The sequence below is a fragment of the Equus asinus genome, chromosome 1 (assembly GCF_041296235.1).
Source record: "Equus asinus isolate D_3611 breed Donkey chromosome 1, EquAss-T2T_v2, whole genome shotgun sequence".
Classification (NCBI taxonomy): domain Eukaryota; kingdom Metazoa; phylum Chordata; class Mammalia; order Perissodactyla; family Equidae; genus Equus; species Equus asinus.
In genome coordinates, this window is record NC_091790.1 from 68,428,110 (window position 1) to 68,440,165 (window position 12,056).

The window sequence follows — 12,056 nt, forward strand, 5'->3', positions numbered from 1 at the left end:
TTGTACATTTTTGTTAGTCATGTTGTGGGAAGACCAGTTCCCACTCCGTGCCCTCCCCCCAACCCCCCTTTTCCCTGGTAACCACCGATCAGATCTCCTTCTCAATATACTAATTTCCACCTATGAGTGGAGTCATATAGAGTCTGTCTTTCTCTGACTGACTTATTTCGCTTAACATAATGCCCTCGAGGTCCATCCACATTGTTGTGAAGGGGCCAATGTCGTCTTTTTTTATGGCTGAGTAGTATTCCATTGTGTATATATACCACATCTTCTTTATCCAATCATCAGTTTCTGGGCATGTAGGCTGGTTCCACGTCTTGGCTATTGTAAATAATGCTGCGATGAACATAGGGGTGCAACAGACTCTTGAGATATCTGATATCAGGTTCTTAGGATAGATACCCAGTAATGGGATGGCTGGGTCATAGGGTATTTCTGTTTTTAACTTTTTGAGAAATCTCCATACTGTTTTCCATAGTGGCTGTACCAGTTTGCATTCCCACCAACAGTGTATGAGGGTTCCTCTTTCTCCACAACCTCTCCAACATTCGTCTTTCTTGGTTTTGGATGTTTTTGCCAATCTAACGGGGGTAAGGTGATATCTTAGTGTAGTTTTGATTTGCATTTCCCTGATGATTAGCGATGATGAACATCTTTTCATGTGTCTATTGGCCATATTCATATCTTCTTTTGAGAAATGTCTGTTCATGTCCTCTGCCCATTTTTTGATCGGGTTGTTTGTTTTTTTGTTGTTAAGCAGTGTGAGTTCTTTGTACCTATTCTCCTCAAACTGTTCCAGAAAATTGAGAAAGATGGAGAACTCCCTAACACATTCTATGAAGCCAACATCACTCTGATCCCCCAACCTGACAAGGACAACACAAAGAATGAGAACTACAGGCCGATATCACTGATGAACATAGATGCAAAAATCCTCAACAAAATATTGGCAAACCGATTACAGCAATACATCAAAAAGATTATACACCATGATCAAGTGGGATTTATACCAAGGACACAGGGATGGTTCAACACCCGCAAGTCAATCAACGTGATACACTACATCAACAAAATGAAAAACAAAAACCACATGATCATCTCAATAGACGCAGAGAAAGCATTCGACAAGATCCAACACCCATTTATGATAAAAACCCTCAGTAAAATGGGTATAGAAGGAAAGTACCTCAACATAATAAAGGCCATATATGATAGACCCACAGCCAACATCATACTCAATGGACAAAAGCTGAAAGCCATCCCTCTGAGGACAGGAACAAGACAAGGGTGCCCACTTTCACCACTCCTATTCAACATAGTACTGGAGGTGCTGGCCAGAGCAATTCGGCAGGAAAAAAAAATAAAAGGAATCCAAATAGGTAACGAAGAAGTAAAACTCGCGTTGTTTGCAGACGACATGATCTTATACATAGAAAACCCCAAAGAATCCACAGAAAAACTATTAGAAATAATCAACAACTACAGCAAAGGAGCAGGGTATAAAATTAACGGGCCCCAAAGCATCTTGCTTCCAGCTCTCTGGGAAGCTAAGAAACAACTCGCTCTGCACAGTGCTCTAACAGCCTACCGGGAACATCTCTTACAAAGGCCTGTGAAACGCAGTTTCTTTGCAGGCCTGATCTGGCTGAAGTAGAACTTCTGCTCGGGGTGTGCTGCATAGCCCTAGAGCTGCAAGGCACAAAGTGCTGCGTTCTTTCCATAGGGGCAGATGGGCCCCAAAGCATCTTGCTTCCAGCTCTCTGGGAAGCTAAGAAACTAGTCGCTCTGCACAGTGCTCTTACAGCCTACAGGGAACATCTCTTACAAAGGCCTGTGAAACGAAGTTTCTTTGCAGGTCTGATCTTGCAGAAGTAGAACTTCGGCTCTGGGTGTGCTACATTGCCCTAGAGCTGCAAGGCACAAAGTGCTGCCTTCTTTCCCAAGGGTGAGAAGGGCCCCAAAGCATCTTGCTTCCAGCTCTTTGGGAAGCTAAGAAACAAGTCGCTCTGCACAGTGCTCTAACAGCCTACCGGGAACATCTCTTACAAAGGCCTGTGAAACGAAGTTTCTTTGCAGGCCTGACCTGGCAGAAGTAGAACAACTGCTCTGGGTGTGCTACATTGCCCTAGAGCTGCAAGGCACAAAGTGCTGCCTTCTTTCCTTAAGGGCAGATGGCCCCTAAAGCATCTTGCTTCCAGCTCCTTGGGAAGCTAAGAAACAACTCGCTCTGCACAGTTCTCTAACAGCCTACCGGGAACATCTCTTACAAAGGCCTGTGAAACGCAGTTTCTTTGCAGGTCTGATCTGGCTGAAGTAGAACTTCTGCTTTGGGTGTGCTACATTGCCCTAGAGCTGCAAGGCACAAAGTGCTGCCTTCTTTCCAAAGGGTGAGAAGGGCCCCAAAGCATCTTGCTTCCAGCTCTTTGGGAAGCTAGGAAACAACTCGCTCTGCACAGTGCTCTAACAGCCTACCGGGAACATCTCTTACAAAGGCCTGTGAAACGCAGTTTCTTTGCGGGCCTGATCTGGCTGAAGTAGAACTTCTGCTCTGGGTGTGCTACATTGCCCTAGAGCTGCAAGGCAGAAAGTGCTGCGTTCTTTCCATAGGGGCAGATGGGCCCCAAAGCATCTTTTTTTTGTTTGTTTGTTTATTAATGTTATGATGGATTACAAGCTTGTGAAATTTCAGTTGTACATTTTTGTTAGTCATGTTGTGGGAACACCACTTCCCCCTCCGTGCCCTCCCCCCCCCCCCTTTTCCCTGGTAACCACCGATCAGATCTCCTTCTCAATATACTAATTTCCACCTGTGAGTGGAGTCATATAGAGTTCGTCTTTCTCTGACTGACTTATTTCGCTTAACATAATGCCCTCGAGGTCCATCCACATTGTTGTGAAGGGGCCAATGTCGTCTTTTTTTTATGGCTGAGTAGTATTCCATTGTGTATATATACCACATCTTCTTTATCCAATCATCAGTTTCTGGGCATGTAGGCTGGTTCCACGTCTTGGCTATTGTAAATAATGCTGCGATGAACATAGGGGTGCAACGGACTCTTGAGATATCTGATATCAGGTTCTTAGGATAGATACCCAGTAATGGGATGGCTGGGTCATAGGGTATTTCTATTTTTAACTTTTTGAGAAATCTCCGTACTGTTTTCCATAGTGGCTGTACCAGTTTGCATTCCCACCAACAGTGTATGAGGGTTCCTCTTTCTCCACAACCTCTCCAACATTTGTCGTTCTTGGTTTTGGATGTTTTTGCCAATCTAACGGGGGTAAGGTGATATCTTAGTGTAGTTTTGATTTGCATTTCCCTGATGATTAGCGATGATGAACATCTTTTCATGTGTCTATTGGCCATATTCCTATCTTCTTTGGAGAAATGTCTGTTCATGTCCTCTGCCCATTTTTTGATCGGGTTGTTTGTTTTTTTGTTGTTAAGCAGTGTGAGTTCTTTGTACCTATTCTCCTCAAACTGTTCCAGAAAATTGAGAAAGATGGAGAACTCCCTAACACATTCTATGAAGCCAACATCACTCTGATCCCCCAACCTGACAAGGACAACACAAAGAAGGAGAACTACAGGCCGATATCACTGATGAACATAGATGCAAAAATCCTCAACAAAATTTTGGCAAACCGATTACAGCAATACATCAAAAAGATTATACACCATGATCAAGTGGGATTTCTACCAGGGACACAGGGATGGTTCAACACCCGCAAGTCAATCAACGTGATACACTACATCAACAAAATGAAAAACAAAAACCACATGATCATCTCAATAGACGCAGAGAAAGCATTCGACAAGATCCAACACCCATTTATGATAAAAACCCTCAGTAAAATGGGTGTAGAAGGAAAGTACCTCAACATAATAAAGGCCATATATGATAGACCCACAGCCAACATCATACTCAATGGACAAAAGCTGAAAGCCATCCCTCTGAGGACAGGAAGAAGACAAGGGTGCCCACTTTCACCACTCCTATTCAACATAGTACTGGAGGTGCTGGCCAGAGCAATTCGGCAGGAAAAAAAAATAAAAGGAATCCAAATAGGTAACGAAGAAGTAAAACTCGCGTTGTTTGCAGACGACATGATCTTATACATAGAAAACCCCAAAGAATCCACAGAAAAACTATTAGAAATAATCAACAACTACAGCAAAGTAGCAGGGGATACAATTAACGGGCCCCAAAGCATGTTGCTTCCAGCTCTCTGGGAAGCTAAGAAACTAGTCGCTCTGCACAGTGCTCTTACAGCCTACAGGGAACATCTCTTACAAAGGCCTGTGAAACGAAGTTTCTTTGCAGGTCTGATCTAGCTGAAGTAGAACTTCGGCTCTGGGTGTGCTACATTGCCCTAGAGCTGCAAGGCACAAAGTGCTGCCTTCTTTCCAAAGGGTGAGAAGGGCCCCAAAGCATCTTGCTTCCAGCTCTTTGGGAAGCTAAGAAACAACTCGCTCTGCACAGTGCTCTAACAGCCTACCGGGAACATCTCTTACAAAGGCCTGTGAAACGAAGTTTCTGTGCAGGCCTGACATGGCAGAAGTAGAACAACTGCTCTGGGTGTGCTACATTGCCCTAGAGCTGCAAGGCACAAAGTGCTGCCTTCTTTCCTTAAGGGCAGATGGCCCCTAAAGCATCTTGCTTCCAGCTCTCTGGGAAGCTAAGAAACTAGTCGCTCTGCACAGTGCTCTTACAGCGTACAGGGAACATCTCTTACAAAGGCCTGTGAAACGAAGTTTCTTTGCAGGTCTGATCTAGCTGAAGTAGAACTTCGGCTCTGGGTGTGCTACATTGCCCTAGAGCTGCAAGGCACAAAGTGCTGCCTTCTTTCCAAAGGGTGAGAAGGGCCCCAAAGCATCTTGCTTCCAGCTCTTTGGGAAGCTAAGAAACAACTCGCTCTGTACAGTGCTCTAACAGCCTACCGGGAACATCTCTTACAAAGGCCTGTGAAACGAAGTTTCTTTGCAGGCCTGACCTGGCAGAAGTAGAACAACTGCTCTGGGTGTGCTACATTGCCCTAGAGCTGCAAGGCACAAAGTGCTGCCTTCTTTCCTTAAGGGCAGATGGCCCCTAAAGCATCTTGCTTCCAGCTCCTTGGGAAGCTAAGAAACAGCTCGCTCTGCACAGTTCTCTAAAAGCCTACAGGGAACATGTCTTACAAAGGCCTGTGAAACGCAGTTTCTTTGCAGCTCTGATCTGGCTGAAGTAGAACTTCTGCTTTGGGTGTGCTACATTGCCCTAGAGCTGCAAGGCACAAAGTGCTGCCTTCTTTCCAAAGGGTGAGAAGGGCCCCAAAGCATCTTGCTTCCAGCTCTTTGGGAAGCTAGGAAACAACTCGCTCTGCACAGTGCTCTAACAGCCTACCGGGAACATCTCTTACAAAGGCCTGTGAAACGCAGTTTCTTTGCAGGCCAGATCTGGCTTAAGTAGAACTTCTGCTCGGGGTGTGCTGCATTGCCCTAGAGCTGCACGGCACAAAGTGCTGCCTTCTTTACATAGGGGCAGATGGGCCCCAAAGCATCTTGCTTCCAACTCTTTTGGAAGCTGAGAAACAACTCGCTCTGCACAGTGCTCTAACAGCCTACCGGGAACATCTCTTACAAAGGCCTGTGAAATGCAGTTTCTTTGCGGGCCTGATCTGGCTGAAGTAGAACTTCTGCTCTGCGTGTGCTACATTGCGCTAGAGCTGCAAGGCACAAAGTGCTGCCTTCTTTTCAAAGGGGCAGATGAGCCCCAAAGCATCTTGCTTCCAACTCTTTTGGAAGCTGAGAAACAACTCGCTCTGCACAGTGCTCTAACAGCCTACCGCGAACATTTCTTACAAATGCCTGTGAAACGCAGTTTGTTTGCAGGCCTGATCTGGCTGAAGTAGAACTTCTGCTCTGGGTGTGCTACATTGCCCTAGAGCTGCAAGGCACAAAGTGCTGCCTTCTTGCCAAAGGGTGAGAAAGGCCCCAAAGCATCTTGCTTCCAGCTCTTTGGGAAGCTAAGAAACAACTCGCTCTGCACAGTGCTCTAACAGCCTACCGCGAACATCTCTTACAAAGGCCTGTGAAACGCAGTTTCTTTGCGGGCCTGATCTGGCTGAAGTAGAACTTCTGCTCTGGGTGTGCTACATTGCCCTAGAGCTGCAAGGCACAAAGTGCTGCGTTCTTTCCATAGGGGCAGATGGGCCCCAAAGCATCTTTTTTTTTTTGTTTGTTTGTTTATTAATGTTATGATGGATTATAAGCTTGTGAAATTTCAGTTGTACATTTTTGTTACTCATGTTGTGGGAACACCACTTCCCCCTCCGTGCCCTCCCCCCACCCCCCTTTTCCCTGGTAACCACCGATCAGATCTCCTTCTCAATATACTAATTTCCACCTATGAGTGGAGTCATATAGAGTTCGTCTTTCTCTGACTGACTTATTTCGCTTAACATAATGCCCTCGAGGTCCATCCACATTGTTGTGAAGGGGCCAATTTCGTCTTTTTTTATGGCTGAGTAGTATTCCATTGTGTATATATACCACATCTTCTTTATCCAATCATCAGTTTCTGGGCATGTAGGCTGGTTCCACGTCTTGGCTATTGTAAATAATGCTGCGATGAACATAGGGGTGCAACGGACTCTTGAGATATCTGATATCAGGTTCTTAGGATAGATACCCAGTAATGGGATGGCTGGGTCATAGGGTATTTCTATTTTTAACTTTTTGAGAAATCTCCATACTGTTTTCCATAGTGGCTGTACCAGTTTGCATTTCCACCAACAGTGTATGAGGGTTCCTCTTTCTCCACAACCTCTCCAACATTCGTCGTTCTTGGTTTTGATTGTTTTTGCCAATCTAACGGGGGTAAGGTGATATCTTAGTGTAGTTTTGATTTGCATTTCCCTGATGATTAGCGATGATGAACATCTTTTCATGTGTCTATTGGCCATATTCATATCTTCTTTTGAGAAATGTCTGTTCCTGTCCTCTGCCCATTTTTTGATCGGGTTGTTTGTTTTTTTGTTGTTAAGCAGTGTGAGTTCTTTGTACCTATTCTCCTCAAACTGTTCCAGAAAATTGAGAAAGATGGAGAACTCTCTAACACATTCTATGAAGCCAACATCACTCTGATCCCCCAACCTGACAAGGACAACACAAAGAAGGAGAACTACAGGCCGATATCACTGATGAACATAGATGCAAAAATTCTCAACAAAATTTTGGCAAACCGATTACAGCAATACATCAAAAAGATTATACACCATGATCAAGTGGGATTTCTACCAGGGACACAGGGATGGTTCAACACCCGCAAGTCAATCAACGTGATACACTACATCAACAAAATGAAAAACAAAAACCACATGATCATCTCAATAGACGCAGAGAAAGCATTCGACAAGATCCAACACCCATTTATGATAACAACCCTCAGTAAAATGGGTATAGAAGGAAAGTACCTCAACATAATAAAGGCCATAAATGATAGACCCACAGCCAACATCATACTCAATGGACAAAAGCTGAAAGCCATCCCTCTGAGGACAGGAACAAGACAAGGGTGCCCACTTTCACCACTCCTATTCAACATAGTACTGGAGGTGCTGGCCAGAGCAATTCGGCAGGAAAAAAAAATAAAAGGAATCCAAATAGGTAACGAAGAAGTAAAACTCGCGTTGTTTGCAGACGACATGATCTTATACACAGAAAACCCCAAAGAATCCACAGAAAAACTATTAGAAATAATCACCAACTACAGCAAAGTAGCAGGGTATACAATTAACGGGCCCCAAAGCATCTTGCTTCCAGCTCTCTGGGAAGCTAAGAAACAACTCGCTCTGCACAGTGCTCTAACAGCCTACCGGGAACATCTCTTACAAAGGCCTGTGAAACGCAGTTTCTTTGCAGGCCTGATCTGGCTGAAGTAGAACTTCTGCTCGGGGTGTGCTGCATAGCCCTAGAGCTGCAAGGCACAAAGTGCTGCGTTCTTTCCATAGGGGCAGATGGGCCCCAAAGCATCTTGCTTCCAGCTCTCTGGGAAGCTAAGAAACTAGTCGCTCTGCACAGTGCTCTTACAGCCTACAGGGAACATCTCTTACAAAGGCCTGTGAAACGAAGTTTCTTTGCAGGCCTGACCTGGCAGAAGTAGAACAACTGCTCTGGGTGTGCTACATTGCCCTAGAGCTGCAAGGCACAAAGTGCTGCCTTCTTTCCTTAAGGGCAGATGGCCCCTAAAGCATCTTGCTTCCAGCTCCTTGGGAAGCTAAGAAACAACTCGCTCTGCACAGTTCTCTAACAGCCTACCGGGAACATCTCTTACAAAGGCCTGTGAAACGCAGTTTCTTTGCAGGTCTGATCTGGCTGAAGTAGAACTTCTGCTTTGGGTGTGCTACATTGCCCTAGAGCTGCAAGGCACAAAGTGCTGCCTTCTTTCCAAAGGGTGAGAAGGGCCCCAAAGCATCTTGCTTCCAGCTCTTTGGGAAGCTAGGAAACAACTCGCTCTGCACAGTGCTCTAACAGCCTACCGGGAACATCTCTTACAAAGGCCTGTGAAACGCAGTTTCTTTGCGGGCCTGATCTGGCTGAAGTAGAACTTCTGCTCTGGGTGTGCTACATTGCCCTAGAGCTGCAAGGCAGAAAGTGCTGCGTTCTTTCCATAGGGGCAGATGGGCCCCAAAGCATCTTTTTTTTGTTTGTTTGTTTATTAATGTTATGATGGATTACAAGCTTGTGAAATTTCAGTTGTACATTTTTGTTAGTCATGTTGTGGGAACACCACTTCCCCCTCCGTGCCCTCCCCCCACCCCCCCTTTTCCCTGGTAACCACCGATCAGATCTCCTTCTCAATATACTAATTTCCACCTGTGAGTGGAGTCATATAGAGTTCGTCTTTCTCTGACTGACTTATTTCGCTTAACATAATGCCCTCGAGGTCCATCCACATTGTTGTGAAGGGGCCAATGTCGTCTTTTTTTTATGGCTGAGTAGTATTCCATTGTGTATATATACCACATCTTCTTTATCCAATCATCAGTTTCTGGGCATGTAGGCTGGTTCCACGTCTTGGCTATTGTAAATAATGCTGCGATGAACATAGGGGTGCAACGGACTCTTGAGATATCTGATATCAGGTTCTTAGGATAGATACCCAGTAATGGGATGGCTGGGTCATAGGGTATTTCTATTTTTAACTTTTTGAGAAATCTCCGTACTGTTTTCCATAGTGGCTGTACCAGTTTGCATTCCCACCAACAGTGTATGAGGGTTCCTCTTTCTCCACAACCTCTCCAACATTTGTCGTTCTTGGTTTTGGATGTTTTTGCCAATCTAACGGGGGTAAGGTGATATCTTAGTGTAGTTTTGATTTGCATTTCCCTGATGATTAGCGATGATGAACATCTTTTCATGTGTCTATTGGCCATATTCCTATCTTCTTTGGAAAATGTCTGTTCATGTCCTCTGCCCATTTTTTGATCGGGTTGTTTGTTTTTTTGTTGTTAAGCAGTGTGAGTTCTTTGTACCTATTCTCCTCAAACTGTTCCAGAAAATTGAGAAAGATGGAGAACTCCCTAACACATTCTATGAAGCCAACATCACTCTGATCCCCCAACCTGACAAGGACAACACAAAGAAGGAGAACTACAGGCCGATATCACTGATGAACATAGATGCAAAAATCCTCAACAAAATTTTGGCAAACCGATTACAGCAATACATCAAAAAGATTATACACCATGATCAAGTGGGATTTATACCAGGGACACAGGGATGATTCAACACCCGCAAGTCAATCAACGTGATACACTACATCAACAAAATGAAACACAAAAACCACAGGATCATCTCAATAGACGCAGAGAAAGCATTCGACAAGATCCAACACCCATTTATGATAAAAACCCTCAGTAAAATGGATATAGAAGGAAAGTACCTCAACATAATAAAGGCCATATATGATAGACAGACAGCCAACAGCATACTCAATGGACAAAAGCTGAAAGCCATCCCTCTGAGGACAGGAACAAGACAAGGGTGCCCACTTTCACCACTCCTATTCAACATAGTACTGGAGGTGCTGGCCAGAGCAATTCGGCAGGAAAAAAAAATAAAAGGAATCCAAACAGGTAACGAAGAAGTAAAACTCACGTTGTTTGCAGACGACATGATCTTATACATAGAAAACCCTAAAGAATCCACAGAAAAACTATTAGAAATAATCAACAACTACAGCAAAGTAGCAGGGGATACAATTAACGGGCCCCAAAGCATCTTGCTTCCAGCTCTCTGGGAAGCTAAGAAACAACTCGCTCTGCACAGTGCTCTAACAGCCTACCGGGAACATCTCTTACAGAGGCCTGTGAAACGCAGTTTCTTTGCAGGCCTGATCTGGCTGAAGTAGAACTTCTGCTCTGGGTGTGCTACATTGCCCTAGAGCTGCAAGGCACAAAGTGCTGCCTTCTTTCCTTAAGGGCAGATGGCCCCTAAAGCATCTTGCTTCCAGCTCGTTGGGAAGCTAAGAAACAACTCGCTCTGCACAGTGCTCTGACAGCCTACCGGGAACATCTCTTACAAAGGCCTGTGAAACGCAGTTTCTTTGCGGGCCTGATCTGGCTGAAGTAGAACTTCTGCTCTGGGTGTGCTACATTGCCCTAGAGCTGCAAGGAACAAAGTGCTGCGTTCTTTCCATAGGGGCAGATGGGCCCCAAAGCATCTTTTTTTTTTTGTTGTTGATTACTGTAATGATGGATTACAAGCTTGTGAAATTTCAGTTGTACATTTTTGTTAGTCATGTTGTGGGAACACCACTTCCCACTCCGTGCCCTCCCCCCACCCCCCCTTTTCCCTGGTAACCACCGATCAGATCTCCTTCTCAATATACTAATTTCCACATATGAGTGGAGTCATATAGAGTCGTTCATTCTCTGACTGACTTATTTCGCTTAACATAATGCCCTCGAGGTCCATCCACATTGTTGTGAAGGGGCCAATGTCGTCTTTTTTTATGGCTGAGTAGTATTCCATTGTGTATATATACCACATCTTCTTTATCCAATCATCAGTTTCTGGGCATGTAGGCTGGTTCCACGTCTTGGCTATTGTAAATAATGCTGCGATGAACATAGGGGTGCAACGGACTCTTGAGATATCTGATATCAGGTTCTTAGGATAGATACCCAGTAATGGGATGGCTGGGTCATAGGGTATTTCTATTTTTAACTTTTTGAGAAATCTCCATACTGTTTTCCATAGTGGCTGTACCAGTTTGCATTCCCACCAACAGTGTATGAGGGTTCCTCTTTCTCCACAACCTCTGCAACATTTGTCGTTCTTGGTTTTGGATGTTTTTGCCAATCTAACGGGGGTAAGGTGATATCTTAGTGTAGTTTTGATTTGCATTTCCCTGATGATTAGCGATGATGAACATCTTTTCATGTGTCTATTGGCCATATTCATATCTTCTTTTGAGAAATGTCTGTTCATGTCCTCTGCCCATTTTTTGATCGGGTTGTTTGTTTTTTTGTTGTTAAGCAGTGTGAGTTCTTTGTACCTATTCTCCTCAAACTGTTCCAGAAAATTGAGAAAGATGGAGAACTCCCTAACACATTCTATGAAGCCAACATCACTCTGATCCCCCAACCTGACAAGGACAACACAAAGAAGGAGAACTACAGGCCGATATCACTGATGAACATAGATGCAAAAATCCTCAACAAAATTTTGGCAAACCGATTACAGCAATACATCAAAAAGATTATACACCATGATCAAGTGGGATTTAAACCAGGGACACAGGGATGGTCCAACACCCGCAAGTCAATCAACGTGATACACTACATCAACAAAATGAAAAACAAAAACCACAGGATCATCTCAATAGACGCAGAGAAAGCATTCGACAAGATCCAACACCCATTTATGATAAAAACCCTCAGTAAAATGGGTATAGAAGGAAAGTACCTCAACATAATAAAGGCCATATATGATAGACCCACAGCCAACATCATACTCAATGGACAAAAGCTGAAAGCCATCCCTCTGAGGACAGGAACAAGACAAG